Raw genomic sequence first — 21,260 nt, forward strand, 5'->3', positions numbered from 1 at the left:
TTCATCATATGACCAAGCAAAGACATCTTTGAATTCATGAAAAAGAGTGTTATATATTTCCAGTTCTGAAGGAGAACAACATTTGCCAACATAAATATTCTCTACAACATCTGTCTTGGTCGAGATATTTATGGCGATAGTCTCTTCAATATTGGACAAGTTTCGCTCGAAATCCACCGTGTTTACAGTATTTGATAGGAAATCAAAAACTGAAGGATGATGAGGGTCGTCAGGAGTATCTTCTTTACAATCCAGAAGATGGGAACGATGGTGGTAATCTTCCCATGGCGCCCCTTCAATTACCATTGATTGAACAATTCCTTTGTCGGCATAATGCACTTGCGACCAAGGATCTGAAGGGGTGCCACTTTCCTTAGACCTATCTATCCAAACGCTTGATGAGCGTTGATTTGGGTTTGCCTCCCATGCTAGAAACATTGATTGCTGCAATATTTCTATTGGGCTAGGAGGCAATACCTGCGTATGATCCATGTTTATATCGTTTTTTGAGATCTTTTCAATCAAAGATATCATATTGCAGGTTCCTACCGACGCTACTTCCGCCAGATTTATTGGAGGTGGAAGGGAAAAAGTTCCCATTAATATAGGGTCTTTTAGTAGGCCTACTCCAATATTTTGAAGCGAATGGGGGCTTCCATGGATCATCAGAATGCTTCCCGTAACTTGGGAACCATTGGGGAGGAAAGTTTGTTGATCGACGATCGTAATCCATCCTTGAAAGGGAAATGCAATCTTCCTAAAATAGGTCGACACAACAGTGGCCATAGCATATATCCATGGTCTTCCCAGTAGGATGTTGTAATCGAGGTTTCCGTCGATTACTTCAACATCTATTTCTACTATTTTTCCCCCTAGTTCAACTTGCAAGTTACTTAGAATACCATACGGGGTATACGTTCGTCCGTCAAATGCTTTTAATGTTTTCAAAGATGGCGACAAGGTTGGAGATCCTAAAGTTTCCCAGAAACTCATCGACATAATACATGTAGATGCCCCCTCATCAATAATTGTTCGATGAACTATTTTGTTGAGGGCTTTCACTTGAATGAGGAGAGCTAGTTGAGCTGGTAACTAAGGATCGTATCCTTTATGATTAAAGGACACAAGATTAGAATCCTTTGGGTCTATCCCATCAATAGCTGATAATAAAGCTTGCTTTTGGGATGGGCAATTTTTCAGTACCTCAAGTGTCGACATAGCGGATGGCGATTGGGCCAAATCTTCCACTATATTATAATGTTGTGCTACTTTGGCACGAGGATTAAATGTCGACATATGTACTACTCCCTTTGGCGGTTTTATTGTTAGCTCAGGAATGATGGGTGGCGCAAATTCTGTCGAAGTTGTTGTCAAACTACTTGGTTGATCTTTATCCTTGTTGTTCGACTACATCAACACTTGAGACAGGGAAGCATTTCCACTGTCAACCAGATTTGTTCCTGGATTCGGAAACAAATCAATTAATACTGCCGAGGTTTTTGAATTCTTGAAGAATTTTTTCAGCTCAGATCTGTGTGGACAATCTGATGTCCAATGATCCTCATCGCATATAAAGCATGGAATTTTTGGTTTCCTATTTCCAAGAGGGTTTGCAGAAGATTTTTCAGGTGATGATTTCTCCTGTTTCTTCTTCTTCCCTTTGTTTTTCTTCTTGCCTCCTAGTTGCTTGGTTTCTTTGCCTTTATCAGTTGAGACGACATTTACTTCTGAGGCAAGAAGTTCTTCTTTTGCATTTTGACTGGAAATCTTACGAGCCTTTTTAGATGTGGCCTTTGTCGATTTCGTTTCTGTCGCGCCAATCACGCCATCACCGGCATGAGAGTCATTGTTTGATTTAGGAGGAGGGAGGACTGAAAATTCCGGTCTAGGAGCGTCAGGTATTTTATAGTAGAGTGTGCCAGACTGAGTGTAAATCAAGTCTAAATATTTCGCACGAGCAATAACTTGCTCTTCGGTGACGACTCCCCCTTTTGCCACATCTTTTGTAATGGAAGGTAACAAAGACTTAATAAACCATTCAGCTAAAAGCTAATTAGGAACATACATTTTTACCATTTTATGACAACGTCGCCACTCATGAATATGATAAGATATGTGAGTGGCCGTTGTTTGCTTGAAATTGGTAAGAAGTTCCGTTCCCATTTTGTACCTTATCGATAACTGAAAATGGGTTAAAAAGGTGGTGGCTAGGGCACTGAAGTTGTCAAACGAATCTCTGGGCAATTTGATATACCATTTTGCTGTCGGACCAGTTAATGTCCTCTGAAAAAGGCGAAGCCTAATCGAATCATCATTTAGGGTGTTTGATGAACACCACAGATGAAAGGTCATCACATGATTCGATGGATCTTCACCCGGATTTCCATTAAATTTAGGAATATCTGACAGAAGTTTATGTGGAATCACTGGCCACCAAGGGGCGTAGGCGATTGGATCGTTTGTTAACCGATTTAGATCCGGTAACTCTAAAGTCGCCACGAAGGGTAACTGTTGATTCAGGTTAGGCGAAGCATACCCAGGATAAGATGGAATCGCCTGAGCAGTTGGTCTCTGCATACCAGCATAATGCATTTGATGCTGGTAACTTTGGTAAGGTTGATGGGCATAACCATTGTAGAATGATTGATTTTGACCATTTTGAATATACAGTTGCCCACTATTTGTGAAGATTTGTTGCTCAGATCCTTGGTATACTTGTTGGAATTGCGGTTGTTGGTATTGCACCAGCCATGGTTGTGAAGCCATGTGTTGTTGCCCGATACTAACTATTTGACCAAGATGAGGGGTAATTGTACCCGTTTGGGCCTGTGTCATTCCACCATTCGGCGATTGTGGTTGAGTCGCAAGGTCAAGAGGCTATTGCATTACAACCTGAGAAACCTGAGGTTGGCATAAAACAGGCAGCGCTTGTACTTGCGACACTGTCACAATAGCTGGCGTAGTTGGTATATTTGACATGGGTAAACATTGTTGCATTGAATACGCAACTCTGGGTTGTTGAGGCAGTATCGGCACCCAACCGCTATATGTAATTCCAGCATAACCTGAATTTTGTTGTGAACTCCCGTATGGTTGTCCTCCTGAAGGAGACAATGAAAGGGTATATTGCCCCCCATATGGCGGTAATCCGGTACTTAAAGGTATCGCTTGCCCTTGAGGACCGGACTACCCAAATTGACACAGTGAAGGATCGATTTGTTGAGACTCAACATAAGAGTTTCTGGATACTATTCTGGATGAACAAACAAGAACAGACCATATTATCGAAATAGCCCCTGAGTGGGCCCCTTCTAGCGATTGAGAACTAGTTGGGACAGATGGTATACCGGAGAACATTGTTGGAGCGACAGCAGGAAGTTCTGTTGTCGTCGTATCAGATGACACAGTCCTAGATGTTGACGGTTGTTCAGACATTTCTAGTCTATCCAAAAGATTGCCTAGCGATTCTACAGGAGCTTTCGATGGCGGTAGACTAATTTCTGATGAAGAAGGATACAGAGCGATCTCAACTCCAAATTGCGATGGAGTACTAGATGGAGGATCCTCTACAATCTCTTCTATAGCAATCAGACCAGGTGGAAGAGGTAGACCGTCAGGTCCGTAAAATATTTCTGGTTCCAAAGAAGGTATAGAATCTGCAGCGACAGATGTTTGGGGAATAACACCTTCTGAATCAGCTATAGATGGAACTAGTTCAGTAATACAAGTGTTTACCCTCAAACTAGGATCAATGCTACTGTCCTTCGGTGGCTGTTGAACTTCTTCTGTAAAGGCAGGGATACCAGAAATGTTTGGAGTAACCAGAGTCTCTGATGGTGTTGGAACACTTGTTCTAACTTTACCAGGAGATTTGGAACCAATTAAACGAGTTCGCTTTGTCCGTAACAATTTTGATTCCGCAAACAAAGACGGTTGACTCGTAAGCCTCCGCGAACGACGGGGTTTCAATTGACTTTCTTCCACGATTGTGGATTACTCGATCAACTAGAAATCAAAGGGAAGTATGTTTCCAAATTAGATGAATTTTAGATGCTTTGACACAACTTGTTTTTTCAATTTTTAAGAGTCGAGAAAAACCAAAATATGACTCTAGTCACCTTCGATTTTTAATGAGCCTGAAGTGACAAGTGCTCATATGGACCTTTTCCATTAAGGAGTTTGAAAAGGAATGAAAGGTACTGCTCTGGAAATCTAGACAGGGGGATTACCAAACCAATCGCAAAACTGCAGAATACTTTTTACGGTATGGCAGTCAATCTTCCCGAATGTTGTGTTCAGTGCATTGCGATCGATACGGCGGCAGACACGACTTCCTATGGATAAAGGATTAAGCCTATTGTGGTCTCCCAATATATACTCGACGATACGTGGGAGCACAAGTCCATACTGGCACTTATAGTCTCAAAGTGGAGGAATCACCCAACCGACAGTGAAAACAACAGTTACCAGGCTTTACGACACCAGAATACGTCTCTAGCTAGACTTCTAGATGTTGTGCGTTAGGTTCCAAAGTGCTGTTAGATTCATTAAATTTATTTTATAGTTGATCTTGATTAAGAAATTTTCCTTTCAGGTTCACCGCGTGATGTAGATGTACAATTTCTAAAATGAAATCTAAGATGATAAACAGTCTTTTTATCTTCTTTGTGCAATGAAAATCCTAGCTACTAAGGAAAGAGAGACAGTATTCTTTCAACAAAGAGCAAAGAGCACACACTATATGCACTGTCCTAAATCAAACCAATCAAACAGTCTAAATGCAAATGCACATGCATGTATTTGTTCTCAGCCTTCTTAATATGTGAATGATAAAAAGAAAGCTAATGCGCAAATCTGAATTATTTTTCAAATCGACAATTACTAACAAGTTTCTTTTCAAAATCAAAATGAAGACAATGACAACACTTTGCGATTTGGAAATGAAAACTTACTTTTGACACTAGAAAACTACCAATTCAGATCAAGTACAAGAGTAACAAATCGATTATCAAGAACAATCAATGACTGAAAACGACACTTGCGACACTTTCAAATCAAGAAATGACAGTACAATCACGCTACTTCTTTGTAAAGGAGAACTGAAAATGACTCAAGTTCTTTGCACAATGGAGGCGGAATAACAGGTATACTGACTGGCAGCAAAACTCTTGAATAGATCTGAAAAGAGTGAACGACACAATGCCTAGTCTGATCAGCTGTAACAAAGTCTGAATTGCAACGCACGAAATTTGAGGAACAACTCACAACAATTAGAGAGCTCAATTGGGAGATTGACCAACATTGATCTACTTTGCACTTGCATAGCAAATGCAGTTCGAATAGTGTCTTCAACAAATGTAGAGTTGGAGTCGCCATTTTGTTACAGAGAACAGTTTCTATGCAGAACTGCTAATCCCACTAAGGTTGGTAGTTACCTTAGAAACAAACAAGGTAAAACTACTTTCGTTTTCCTTTATGAGAGATAGATGATAGAAGAATAAAGGAGACCAACCTCTATCTTGCGCTTGGTTCCTTGATTGATTCCTCTCTCTTCTGATAGTCCTTTGCTACTTGCTTTCTGGTATACCCAGCTTCATAGAGTACCTGTAGAATCAAAGCAGCATAACACTATACAAGAACATAGATCTATTATCATAAACAATTTAGGATCAGATGTAAATTGACCATACAAATGCATAAAACATAAATCACACAAGAGTATGGAGGAAAACTTGAATAAATTTATTGATAATCAAGAAAGAGCAAAGAGAGTTACAACCAATTGCTCTGACCCACCATCACCCTCTCAGTAGGAAGCCCTTCTTCACCTCATGAAAAGCTTAGATCACCCAACACTATGATGTTGCCTCAAGAAACCAATAGCAATTCCTTACAAGATGCAAAATTCCAGCCCCTGGATCTCTGGGATGAGGGATCCATATATAGATGTCTGCAAGGGAGATGAGTCAGCTTGTGATTTGATTAGTGTCTTCCCTCTGATAGTTCTTGATTCCACTTGGAGATTAATGATCTCTTACTCATCCCTGGTCGAATTCAGATAGGCAAGTGTCACAGGAGAAGTTTCTGGAAGATTCCATGCTTCTCCACCTCGCGAATTGACCCTGCCATTTGTCCCTTCTCGCCCATCGCACCTCATAGAAGGGCTTTTTGAAATGCAACGCACCTAATGTGTGTATTTAGGTGGGATGCAACGCACTTTGCCTATGGAGCAGGTGAAATGGTCTAGTTTTGACCAGTTCTGAGTAGTTTTTCATGGAGAACTTTTGGGAGAAGCTGTAATCAGTTGAACTTGTTCTTTTAGGGTTGGAACAACACATTTAGGGACTTAGGATCCCTTAGTTTATGCAGATTTATGCTTGAGGTCGTAGTGCCCAAAAATTTGTATAACAAGCATGAAGTCGAAAATGATAATGGTGAGTGATATGCTTTATGATGTGATGAGGAGGATTTGAAGCGGATAGTGACCTGCATCAATTACAATACATAATATCATGATATATTTGAATTTTTCATGAATTGCTGAGGGAAATCATACCCATACTCAGCATATAAAATTTTCATTACATGTACATAAATCAGATAGTCGTCTACAGATATAGACCCATGATAGGATGACCATCTGTGTAAAGCCATTGTACAGATGATTTAGTACTATACTAAAATCGCAGCCTGAATGGATGAAGCTAGATTTGGGTTCTTCTATCTTGTCCAATCATTCGCTAAAGTACGAGTATAACCATGTGAAAATGTGATCTAAAGTCACACATGGGAAGACACCATCTGATTACTAGCCAATGACGTAAGATGTTAACAGACGCGAGAGGAATCACTGATAATGATCAAGATTCTCAAGTTACTACAGTACATTCTAGATTGTGTGAATAGATGTTTTGATGTTGAACATCATACAAAATATTTCAGTCAAAGGCCTTTGATGTTAATCTGTCACCAGAAACGAGAAACTTTCCATTGATTTATGCAAGCCTCAAGACACTGGAAGGGTGTTTCTAAGTCAACTTCCTAGATAGTGTGATGATGCCTACAAGAAGAGACTCATCGTAGGAGGGCCTTAATGTATTCCCCATCAACAACACGAAATAGGTTTAATGATTTTGAAAACATAATGTGACTGACGACACAATGTTCAGGAATGGCTATCATGAAAATGAAGGTTTATGAGTATTGCAAAGGATGAAGTTTACTGTGTGACTTCTCTTGAACATGTCAGTGACACTGAATGAATTGGCAGCATTGAACGAAAACCAAAGTGATGGATGGTGTGATAGACCATAGGTATGATAACCATCAAGTAGATAATCCAACCCAAATAGCCACAGAGATGAAGTGAAAGCGTCATGTTCAAGAGTGAATTGATACCCATAAAGTGATTTATCCCTTTTCCCATTTTCCCCAGTCATTTCTAACTGGTACCTCTTTATTTTTTTAACAAGCTTGAGGATAACATATGCTTGAAGTATAATTCCACCCTTCAAGTGAATCCATTTCTATGTGATGTTTTAATGAGTGTAGAGAAGGTGAAACTTGGTCTTGTCATGATGGACAAGTTTGTTGCTATTTGATGCTTTAACGAGTTTAACAACAATGAGAACTCGTTCCTTTTCATGTTTAGAGAGTTTGAAAAGGGAAAAAAAGAAAACTCCATAAGTTCTTTTTGGTAAATTCGTCTCTCAAGTTCGAAAAATCACAAAATAATACAAGAGAGAACCTATTGACCATGTTTGATCAATGTATTCATTTTTCGTAAGTAATCTATCCCAGTCTAAAAAAGCATTAAACTTATACTGAGTAGATGTCATTTCCAATTTGTTTATGAGCTGAAAAGGACAAGTGCCCAACAATATTTCATGTTTAAAGAGTCGGAAAATATCTTGAAAGAAGACCCCCTGTTTTTATTTTCTTTTAACGTGTCAAAAAGGGAAAATACTCGATGATCTTTTCATTTTTTACGAGTTAGAAAAGAGCTTAAAAGTGACTTATCCTGGAGGAACAAGTGGTATGAAGGGTAGCAATTGGTTCCAACAATGGTGGAACTACTCAAAACATGTAATGGTCGAGAGGTTGGCTAATAAAACCATCGCAAGTGATCCTCAAAAAGGGTAAGACAACCAAGTGAAAGCGTATGATCATCCAAGCAGATAGTGATGATGGAAGGAGAAAATCCAAGGCTAATCTGATGGAAGAGGCTAATAGAATGGCAATCACAAGGGTTAAAATGGAGATGGTTTCATTTTTACACAAGCTTGAACCATAGGGAACTATGCTTGGGTTCAGTTTCATGTTTACACAAGCTTGAAACAAAAAACTATGCTTGGATTGCTTTACATGCCCCTAGCATGATGAATTAATTCTAGGTGCATGCCCCCAAGCTTCATTACATTCACCAAAGTAGACTACTCATGGCTATCAGGTGGATGGAATGAAGGTTCATTTACAGTATGAAGTGAAAGATTTGACTGAGATTATACGAGATCTAATCAAAGACTCAAATTGGAACTTGGGACCTTGTTTCATATTTTAATGAGGTTGACACAAGACAATGAACTCTGCTCAGATTCCTTGTTTTACTTTTTAGTGAACTTGACACAAGACAAGGAACTATTCTCAAGGGAAATGTTTCATTTTTATTAATGAGGTTGACATAGTAAAAGAACTGTCCTCATATTCCTTGTTTCATTTTTTAACGAGCTTGACACAAGACAAGGAACTATGCTTATAGAACCTGTTTCATTTTTTAATGAGGTTGACACAATAAAAGAACTATCCTCATATTCATTGTTTCATTTTTTAACGTGCTTGACACAAGACAAGGAACTATGCTAATATTCCTTGATCATGACCCGTAAGAGGTCATGACTTCCAAGAGGTTCTCATCAAATGTGATAACAATTCTCTAGAAGGGATACATAGATTAGAGGGATTTGGTTCCAATGCCCCCATTACATAATTCACAACATCACGGAATTGATTGTCAGTTGATGTAGGCATGGAATGGGTTGCCACATAATTGACCCGTGGTTGGGAAGATACCATTGGGACAAAATGACCATTTAGGCAAGATGGTTGACTGGAATCCATATTTGGATCAGGAAATGAAAGATGGTCAATGGTGTCAATTCTACCTTCATGCAGGAAACACATCACTCAAAAGAGTGTTGAAACAATAGCTCCCATGTTATAAACATAGTCGTGCCCAAGAAGTAAATTGTAATCTAAAGGGCCTGGGAATACCATCACATTGAGATAAACAATTCTTCCTCCCAAAGTAATAGGCAATTGAGGAAGGATCCCTAATGTTCAACTAGTTCCTCTGTTAAAAGCCAATAGATTTTGGGTAACAGGCACAAGTGGTGATGAACTAAGTTCTTGCCAAGTAGTGGAGGAAAGGATACTCATAGATGCATCTTCATTTATAATAGTGCTAGATACAATCATATTATAAACATGCACTATGATATGGAAAGGAACACAAGAAGGAAGACGACATCTTGCCAGTCAATTCCAATCAAAGGAAGTGACGAGACTACTTGGAGAGGGTATGTAAGAACAAGAGAATTACCCCCTTGAGTTACGAGAATGGGAGGATTTTCCTCCTATCTTGATGGAATAGGAGGGTCGCCTCCAAGCTCATTAGAATCTAAAGAAATGAAAAGAACTTGATTGGTATCATACTCATTCTCTACGGGAAAGGTACGATTAACTGAAGGTGAAATCGAGTCAACTATTTCCTCGACTTGTGATTGGTCAGGTATAGACTCATGGGATTTAGATTTAGAGAGAATGGGTTTGACTGATGGTTGATTTGGGTCAGTCACTTCATCAACTAGTGAAGGATTAAGAGAGAGTCTCTTGTAACCAGATGGAATTCACTACGGAGACATAGGATGGTTATCCAACACTTTTTGGGCTTCATCGCGATAGGGACAAAGGTGAATGGGGTGATTCCCTTCGCATAACCTTCACGGAAACTTAACTTTGCCATTCTTTCCATGAACTTTACTACCACTAGTTCATGGTGTGTCACCAGCAGATCTCCAGAAATTAATGACATAGGATGATGTGAACAAGAAGACCATTCTTCTAAGATCTGAGGAATACCAGAACAATTTCGAGGAAGATGGTCTCCCATACAAAGTTTTCAAGGATATCGAAGTTTGTGAGGCTTATTGGACAGTTTCTCATCAGAAGTTGCATTCAAAGAAATGGTTTCTTGGTTGCCGCCAAGCTGAATATTCTTCTTCTTCTTCTTTTTCCCTTTCTTCTTCTTCTTAGCCACTTGGTTACTAGTGTCAATACTTTCACTAGCCGAAGAGTAAGAAGAGGAGGAAGAAACAACCGATGAATAAGGTAAAGGGTCAGCTTTAGGATCAGCTAGAGGTTGATTTTGTTTAGTTGTAGGAATATTCAGTTGCGGGGCCAAGGAGGTTGAGGACAACCATAGTAGCAAGTCAATGGTAAGTCCTGGAAGGGAAAATGTAGTCATATAAGAAGCACTAATATTTTCGAAAGGAGGAAAAGGACTACGATTCCCATCAAAAGGAATTCCTTGATTGGTGGGCTCCAGAGTTGTTTCCATATGTCTCAACCTAAGATCAACTAAGGAGTGATGTGGAGGATGTTATCTACGGTTAGTTAATTTTATTTTAATCAAAATAACATAACAAAACAAAAGAGGGATAATCTAGGAAAAAGGATTACCAAGTAACTGTGAACTGCAATATACTGCCTCAGTAAACCAAGGACTTAACATACGTGCAGGAAATCTCCCCAAATGTTGTTTTCGGTGTATCATAGTATACAAGGCAGCCGATTTGGTTACCTATGGATGGATAGCGACCTAATATAGTCCTCCCAAATATACCCAAGAGTATGTGGAGGTCCAATTCGTGTGAGCGTTGTCTAATGTGAAACTGAATAGTGAGAGCATTCCCTTATACTTTTCATACTATAACATCACCCGATATACCTGAAAGTACATGGTTGAGCTACAATATACTTATGTACGTGGAATGAGGTATCACACTCTAAATGTATTGCATACCATTAGCGACAACTGCTATGTTTAACGATGACATTAGACGTCTCTAGCCTAGACCTCCAAATGTTATGCGTTAAGTTACAATGCCCCGTTAGGTTAATTGAGATAAACTTTAGTTAATATTGTTTAAAAGTTTTCCTTTCAGGTTCACCACGTGATGTTTCTGAAACTCCTAGAATGCAACTATGATGAGAAACTTTCTTTACATTTGATTTAAACAATGAAAAACATAACTAAAAGGGACCGATAAATCAAAATCTCTAAACAAAGAGCATAGAGCACATCTAATGCAACTTTCCATATACCATTCCTACAAGTACACACAAACTTCTAAATGAATTATGCATGTTGTCCTTTTCATTCCTTTAATGTTTAGATGAACATAAAGAAACTAAATGCACAAATGATCAATCAATGCTTTTCACAAGAAATGAATACTTTACGATAGTTTCTTTTTCGAAGAAATGAAGACTTTACTAACATTCTTTTTCATAAAAGTAAAGACTAATCAATATAAGCTAACTTTGACAATGAATTGATAATGATAAAGAAATCTCTTAAGAAACACAAAAAAATCAAGGTCAAAGTAGGTTTAAGAAAGGAAATACAAATTGATTTCAGAGCCATAGGTGACATTGATCTTTCAGCAAACAACATCAGAAGCAACTTTGGAAAAATCAAGCAAAAGATGAGTTTTTTGGCTTGACAGGGATTAGTGTAGCCCTGAGTGGGAAATAGTGCATTGCAGAGAACTGTCTCTAAGCCAAAGGTGCTCTGCAGAGCACTATCCCCTGACCAAGGGTGCTCTGGTAATAGAACATTCCTAGAGTAGGCATACTTTTGAAAATTTTGACCAGAAAAGCTTCAAAATGACTGAAAAGAGATCAATGAAGTCAAGTAAAGTCTACTAGGATGCTAAGACAAGGGATAAATAACATGAACTATCATCGTTCCGTAGTGGAGTTGCCAATTTCTTATACGGAATTTATACCTATGGATAAGTACATCTTCCCCAAGTGGGTAGTTACACTTAGAACAACTAAAGTTAATATTTTTAACCTTTTTCTACAATAAACAAATAGGATAAAGGAACCTACTTGTGATCCTTTGCTTCCTTTCATCTCCATTGAGTTGCTCTCATCGCTCCAGCTCAAACTAAATTCTCTCAATTGGTACCTGCCAACATAAACAAAATAAGACAACAATAAAAGCATATGATCTATTTATTGTAAACAAATGGAATCGACAACATTTAAACATATATTTATCTTAGATATAGACAAAAGTATTGGAAATGGAACAAAAAACGTTATTGATAGATAGAAGCAGAAGTTAAAACCCAATGTGGTTCGACATTGTGTCACTCATCCAGGTTAGTCCAAACCCTCATCACACCAATAACAACATCAATCCATCAGCATAAAATTACTTGAAAATGATTTCAAGTCTCTAAACCAACATTATTTCTCTATAATATCTAAGCTCTAGCTCGCTGATCACTATGATGAGTGATCAATTTATAGGGAAATGCAAGTGGTTTTGTCATAAATAGGTTATTGAATGGTTTTCCATAATTGGATGTTTATTTTCCATGTTCAAAGGGATGAGAGGATAAAGGATTAGATGATCCAAGGCTATCCTAAGTGAGGCTCATCTTGATAGGATAGGAGCTGGTTTCCTTCTAGAATGCTCTAGAATCAATGAATATTCCCAGAATCCTATCCTAATTTCGCTCATCCTCGCCCAAAGCAGGCTTAAGTGGGCCTAAGTGCTATGCAGCATAGGTCTGAATGGGCCTACCTTCTATGCAGAGTAGTTTCCCCTGACCAAGGGTGTGTTGGTGTCCCAAGGAGGCATTTCAACAGGGTTTCAAATGAGGAAACTTTAATGGATGAAAAAATTCAATATGATGACTTGTCTAGGGCATGTAGCAGCTGAAATTAGGGTTTGATGAGCCCTATTTGTACTAATTTGATCATTGGGAGTGATGTGCCCAAATAGACCTGTAACACCTGGTATCAATCACTTCCCCTTGCCTCCATCCAAACTTGGGATGAATTCTGAAAACATTTCTTGATAAGTTTTCCAAAGACAAGACATCTTTTATGCTCCTCACTACGATTAGAATGTTGAAGTGCCACAAGAAGGAGAAGGTGAAATATTTCAACCAATGATTCACCACCATTTTGAATAAGTTCCCAATGGACGTGGCCCTTGATGATTCCATAATGATTGATTATTACACCAGGGCCCCACCACGAGATATTGTCGTGTTCGTTAAACATGAAGCAAAACCCAACCTGGAAGAGAAATTTACTACGATGCTCAACATCAGAAAGGGTCTTCTTTCTATCAGTGCCCTATAGCATGAATCTTGGGAGGAGGAAAAACCATCCGGTAAGAAAAGTCAAACCTCATCAAGTAAAACCGCAGATAAAGACAAAGGTTCCTTCAATTTCGAAGGACTGGCCAAATCCTTAAAGAATAACAAAGTATCTGTATTAAAGAGAAAGACCAGTGACACTTCAGGAGGAGGAAAGCCCGCTAAATTTTTTTTCCGAAAAACTAACAACCCCCCAAAAATGTCACAAACATCCAGTTCAAATTTCAATGTGGAAGAGCTAGGAAAGGATAACTTCTGCACTTTCCATCAGGCCTCTCACTCTGAGAAAAATGTCCCCAATGGCTCCATAACATGACCACCATAGTCACCCAGCTTTTAGAAGACCATGCCATGGGAGAGGGTGAAGAAGAAACTAATGACCCTAAAGAGGATGACTCCCCTCCCAATGATGATGCTCCATCTGTCATGTTAACATTTGAAGTCATCTATGGGGGAGAGGTACTGATCGCTCAAGAGGCCATCATGGGAGACACTCCTCCCCCTATATCCCCCAAAAGCTACAACCTTAGGAGTAAGGGTCTTGTGTCAGATTCTTCATTGCAAGATAAGAAAAGGGATTTGATAAGAAGGATTCTGCCACCTGCCAATACTAGCCAACTCTCAACCCCTTCCCACAAAGGGATGAATTATCTAAGCTATAAGGAGACCCCAACCAGTGTGAGAGGGGACTCGTACACACCCAAAATTTTGAACAAAGTGGTGACAGCTAAAACTACCCCGCTAACACAATGCTCATCACAAGAGGCTTTATCCATAGACTTGGATTAAAATATCATTGAGGAAATGAAGAAGACTTAGCCTAACATCTCATTGTATGAGTTCTGCAAGTTGACCAGCCAATTTGACTTGATTGTCAAAACCTTTGCCACCTCTCCTGCACCTTCAAAACCCTCCTTATCAGTCAGGATGAACTCCTTAGGTCGATCACCAGCTGTGATCAACCTTCAAGCAATAGTAAATGTCGCAAACGCAAACTCAAGAGGTTCAATCCCTCCTTTCCACTTGACATTTGAATTGTTCAACTACAGTGTACACAACTTCCTCATTGAGTCTGGTGCATCAACCAATGTCATGCCCTGGTCAATATGCAAAAAGCTAAGCATCCAACGAGATAAAACTGATGCTAAAATCATCCAGCGCGATAGATCCCAAGTTCTATCAATGGGAGAGTTGAATAATGTTATTATTCAGTTGTCTTCTGATTCTCAGGTTCATCAGTGCATTGACATAATCATCATAGACATCCTAGAAGCCTACGGTTTACTCCTTAGCATAGATTGGTCCTGAAAGATTGAAGGCTACTTCACCTTAGACTGGTCTGACGTATGGCTGCCCTATAAAGGAAAGAATAAGCATATAAGGGTCAATAGTGAGCCTTGCATGAAGCACATCATAACCGACCTTGAGAGCTCTAATGAACCAATCAACTACACCCAAGAATAGTTGTCGATGTGTCTCCCCGAGATAGTATTTGGTTGCTATTAGTGTAAAACATCGACTATTCCTCCATATACCTAGTTGAAACTTCCAATGCAAACCCTAGGCCATAATAATGAAATCTGTGCTTTGAACCTACATACTCTAGACCCACCCTCCCTAAGTGTTAGAATATGGACATTATACTATGACAGATCCAAGACTCATGACAGAGTTGGAGCAGGTTGTGTCCTAGTAGACCCTAAAGGAAACGAATTCTTGATTTCTTGCAAATTAGAGTTCCAATGCACCAACAACACTGTAGAGTATGAGGCATTGGTACTTAGCCTCAAGAAATCCATCGATCTAAAAGAGAATTGTCTGAAGGTAATAAGGGATTCTGAAATCATTACAAGTTAGGTACATAACACAATTCACTGTTTGTCCCCTCACCTCAATAATTACCAGCGAGAGGTATGGAATTTGATAACCTCATTTAAAGCTTTTAATATTATTTATGTTCCTAGATTTAATAATGCTTTCCCTAACACCTTATCTATTGCAACAGCTAGATTCATGCCTCTTAGGGATGGATTTTCTATTGAAATTGTGTATAAACTGGTGGTTCCTAATAACATAACTAACTTGCATGTTTCCAATGATGACCAACATATTCTGGAGTTCACGAAAAGTGCAGAAATGTTTAAAAGATGCAACGATCGATGAATAATAACATGAGAGGTCCTTATAGGAAGAAGTAGACTCACAGAAAGGAACCCTATACCTAAAGGGGTGGTCATGGTAAAGAAATTGTTTGACCTACAAAACTGTTTTGATTCCCAGCGAACACCAAGACCCATAATTCCACTCTCTCACATGAACAAATCAACCTAGGGACCGAATCTGATCCCAAGTGTGTCAACATAGGGCTGGGATGCTCCCCCGAAGAAAGATAGGCACTCATCAGCCTATTCAAATGGTATTGTGACATTTTGTCTTGGACATATGACAACCTGAAAACATATGATACGTGAATTATCCATCATGTCATCCCTACAAAAGAAGGGGCTAAACCATTTCAGCAAAAACTAAGGAAGGTGCATCCTGCATTAGAACCCCTTATCCTAAAGGAACTCAAGAAACTGTTGGATGCTCGCATCATCTTCAAGGTTAGACACTCTACTTGGGTATCCAATCTGGTTCCAATATGAAAGAAATTTGGAGAAATTCGTTTGTGTGTCGATTCCTAGAACCTCAATCAGGCATCAAATAAAAATAATTACCCGATTCCCTCCATGGAGTAGATTTTCCAAACCGTCTTACGAATGGAACTCTTCTCCTTGTTAGATGGTTTCTCCGACTACAATCAAGTCCTAGTAGCTAAACGAGACTGAATCAAAACAACTTTTAGAACAAAGTGGGGAACGTTTGCATTTCATCATATGCTCTTTGGACTAATAAACTGTGAAATTGAATGAAAACGAGCTACACCAAAATCAAATATGTTTCCTACTACCCATAGTTCTATATTCAACCTACTCATCACCCTTCCGAGGCAATGTTCCAAAGAGAAATGGATATTCCATTCCAATATTTAATGGATGAGAGCATAGTGGTCTACCTTGATGATGTCACTATTTTCTCGAAGAAAAGGGTTGACCACCTTCACGATTTGAAACAGATCTTCGAACGATGCCAGAAATATCGAATTTCTCTCAACCCCAAAAAAGAGAATATTCACAGTCTCTGAGGGAAACCTTCTCGGACACATCATCACCAAATATGGAATCACCATAAACCTTGACCACATGAAAGCTATAGCACAAATTCCTCAACCAAGCACCAAAAAAGCTATGCAATATTTCCTAGGTAAAAATAATTTTCTTTGCAAATTTATTTCAGATTTTGTACAAATTGTCAAACCTTTGCAGAATATGATAGATAAATATTTAATGTTCAAATTGAATCAAGAAGAAAAGAATCTTCTGATCACATCAAAACAACAATCGCTAAGGCTCCTTCCCTTTTTAGCCTAGATTTCAGTAAGGACTTCCTCTTATACAAATTTGCCTCAGACTCATCCTTGGCTGTGATCCTCACACAAAAGGATTGCGACCACGATGAACGTCCTATATCCTTCATGAGCACAGGGCTACAAGGTAGAAAACTAAATTACATGGACATCGATAAGTAGGAATATGGAATCTATAGAGCGTGAAACACTTTAGACCATACATTCTAGAAACCCACATCACAGTAATGGTCCCACACCCACCCTTCGGATCACTCTTTGTCCAATAGGAGCTAGGTGAGAGGAGATCCAACTTGATGACCTCTGTCAAAAAGTATGATTTGGACATCAAACCCTCTCACATAGTGAAAGGGCATGGGCTCTGTAAATTAACCGCCGAGGCAATAGATCAACAGGTTTAGAGGTAGAGGGTTGGGAACATGAGATCGAAATGTACCATAATGAACTACTCAGCTCACATGACTCCTCTTCGAGGTACTCTGACCTGAGGCAATACCTAGTGCTAGGATCTCTACCCAAGGCCATGTCCGCCAAGAAAAAGAGGGCGGTCAAGCTCAAGGCTGGCTCATATCAAATGGTTTAGGGAAATATTTTCAGAAAGCACCACCTCAACATACTGCTAAGATTTTTGAAATACGATGAGGCTCAATGAGTCCTAACGATATACATAATGGAACCGCAGGAGGTCATTATGCGGGTGACACCACTGCCCACAAGATCATGTGGGCAGGTTTCTACTGGTCAACACTTTTTAAGGATGCGCATGCCTATGCTCGAAAATGTCCCATCTCCCAGAAGCACGCAGATAGGAAGGCTAGATCATCCCCTCCACTCCAACCCATAGTAGTGGAAGAGCCTTTCCAATAATGGGGTTGGATGTCATCGGTGAGATCATGCCAAACTCATCAAAGCAACACATGTATATACCTACGACCACTAATTATTTCACCAAGTGGGTGGAGGAAATCTCGTTATGGAAAATCAAAGATGATGATGTAATATCTTTCTTCAATTAGTACATCATAGCCAAGTTTGGCATCCCAACCTCACTCATCTTTGATAATGCTACACATTTTTATTTTTTAAAATTGTATGAATTTTTTTTGGAAAACAATATTGTTTTAAAACATTCAGCCAACTACTACTCTCAAGGGAATGGCCTAGCAAAATCTACAAATAAAAAACTCATCCACATCCTCAAGAAAACCCTGCTGTCTCACCAAAGAAACTGGCACAATTCACTCAACAAATTCCTTTGGGTTGACTGGGTTACCCCTAAACCATCCATTGGCACATCTCCCTACTTCATGGTTTACGGGAAAGAAGCCATATTGCCACCTAACCTATATCTCCTAGCCCTCAAACTAGCTCAAGAGTCACAAGGCTACCCTTGCCCTGCCACTCGGAGCCGTATTGACACACTCATGAGATTAGTATAGGAGAGCCTAAAGACCAAAGAGAAATTTGCCATTCACCAAAGCCATATTAAAAGGTGGTTTGACAAGAAGTCTGTAGAGACATGTGAATTTAGTGTGGGGAACTTGGTTCTTAATTGTGATTAGGCTCATGAAGACAGGGAAAAACACACCAAGTTCCAAGCTTTGTGGATTGGTCCCTTCCAAATCAAAGAGAAAATTGGCCAACACACCTTTAAGTTGTAGACCCTGGGAGGGTGAGTTGAACCCCTTCCTGTGAATGGCCAAGACCTCAAGTTCTATTTTACCTAGCAGCCCCAAGGTTTCTAGTCCCATCTTGTACCATAGTTCCCTTTCATTAGCTAGTTGTCATTTTTTTTTCTTCAGTATATTTTGTTGTTCATTTCCTTTCAGAATAAAAGTTTGGGATGACAGGTAGAGGTTAGAATGACCCTATATATTGGCTTCTGTGGATGCTCTATGAAACAATTTATTGATTGAACCTTAAGCCACGACCAAGATAGAGTGTGAAAGACTGGCAGTAGTGGGGAACTCAATGGAACACACGGCCTCCTTTCCTACTTGCGTCATTCTATCCCAGTTGGTTGCATGGCTGATGAGTTTGAATCTTTCTAGCTCACCCATTGTTTTGGGAATGAAGGGGGGAAGCTGAAGAAACCTTTCAAGAATACATACATTTCAGGAAAACAATAAGGTATTTGAAAAACCAGAAACAACCACTTTGCAAGTCAAATAAGTCGTGATCCCTCATCTTCCCAGGCTTTAAGCCACCATCAAATAAGTGAAAATAAGCACAAACAAATAAGTGATAATGAGCACATCCAATTACTCATAATAAGGGCTCAGAGACCGAGAAATTTTTCATGCGCAAAGAGGTAAGGAAACGACTTTTCCAGGGTATTGATGAGGCTTGCTGGCAGTGGAGCAACATTCACAATTTCTAGGTAGTGACTCTGCCAGGGTACTATTCAGGCTCCCTGGAAATGGAGCAACACCAGAGTACCATGACTGCTATACCGAAAAAAAATTAAGCTCATATCATTACTTCATCTTCCCTTTTCCTTCCTAGGATAGCAGGAAGTAGCATCTTATCTTGTGTGTTAAAGGCCCATTTCATAGATTAGGATAGCCAACTAGTTTGAAGGAGAGGCTTGAGTACTATCAGGGGGCCTGCATCTCTATAAAATAAACACTCATTCAGGTCCCCTTAATCTAGGCCAAAGGATGTCAGAGATCTTGGAGTTCTCCCAGTGAATCACCAATTATTGTAGTTGCTGCAACAACCCCTCCAAAAATTTTGAAATCCTTAAAATTTTTGGAGCCCTTGTATCGTGCAATATTTCATACACCTTTGGGATCTATTTAGAAGTTCACTAGACCAGAAGAACCTCATAAGAACCTAATTTTTCCTCTTAAGTGAAGCTAGGTCGCAAGATGCTATTTAAGAATGTCATTCACATCTTCGAAGCACGAGTATGTCAAACATTTGTGACGCTTGCAACCCGTGCAACCCTCACTGTAACCATGCAACCCTTGCAACCCTTGTTATAACCATGTGACCCTTGCAACATTTGCGACCGTTGTGATCCATGTGACACTCGTTTCAACCATGCGACCCTTGCAACCATTGCAACACTCGTTGTAACCATGTGACCTTTGCAACCTCGCGACAAACAAGTCACAAGGTTGCATAGGTAACACTTGAATCTCGTTGCAACCATGCAACCCTTGGGACATTGCGACCACCAGTTCGCAAGGTCATGTAGGTCGCAAGGTCACACTTTAGATCCATTCAACCTTTGCATATGTGACCACAACTATAAATAGGGAGGTCGCCCCTATTCATTTGTAAAGACTCCTTTGGTTGCATGAAGGACGAAGAGGGCTTGCGAGTTGGGTGCGCTTCTCCAGGTAGATGACCTTTCACCTTCCTGGTAATCATGCTTTTTAACCAAGTGTCATTCCCTGCCTTCCTGAACTTCCACATGCCACTCTAGGGGGGTTTTTATCCTCTTTTTCTTAGGTTTTTCACCTCAATCCAAAGAAGCAATTGCCCTAACCCTGTTTAGTTTTCCTTATCTCCCTCATGACCATTCCTCAACCCTCATGATCCCTGTTTTCTTGAGTAAGCCTAACCATCTTATCAAGAAGAGTTTCAGACCTCCCCAAAGCCTCAAATCTTCCTCCTTGGCCTGTCAAAAACCTAGGTCACACAGCCCACGGCCACGATACCACTTTTCCCATGATTATAGTGGCCTTGCAACTCCGCAACTTCATGACTTTGCAACTTCGCGACTTTGTGACTCTACGACCTAACGAATTCATGACCCATGACCTTGTGACCTGTGACTCATATACTAAGTCACTAAGTTGCACTCTTTTCCTTGCAAGCATGCGATCTACCATAAAGAGCTCCTGTTAGCTTTTGAAATTAATTTCATTTATGCCATTTTTGCTTGATTTTCATGTTTTCGCTCTCATCGTGGGATTGTATTTTCGACATGCTAGGTGACATGGACCTTGAGTGCATCTCCATCTCCTCCTTCGAAGATGAGATGGAACCCCCAACTACTAATTCCGCTCGTAGAAGCTCAAGAAGCAGTTCATGGGAGATATACCAGGATGGGGAGCCACCCATTTATGGGATACAACTTGCAACATTAATAAAACCACGAAAATCTACTGGTATAACATCTATGAAGAATTTGTGAAGCCAAAAATACTGGAAACCCAGGAGGATTTACTAATATACCAAAATGTCAAGAGGTCCAAGCTACGCAAGATAACATCACACCCTTCAATCTTTCCATGTGCAAAGAATATTGACAAGATCCTACAAAATACAGATACATATTCATGGATGGTCAGGGACCACACTGGGGCACCCTTAGCTGT

Source organism: Pinus tabuliformis, chromosome 6, assembly GCF_031772625.1.
Source record: "Pinus tabuliformis cultivar Carrire ecotype Pingquan chromosome 6, CPIR1, whole genome shotgun sequence".
Classification (NCBI taxonomy): Eukaryota; Viridiplantae; Streptophyta; class Pinopsida; order Pinales; family Pinaceae; genus Pinus; species Pinus tabuliformis.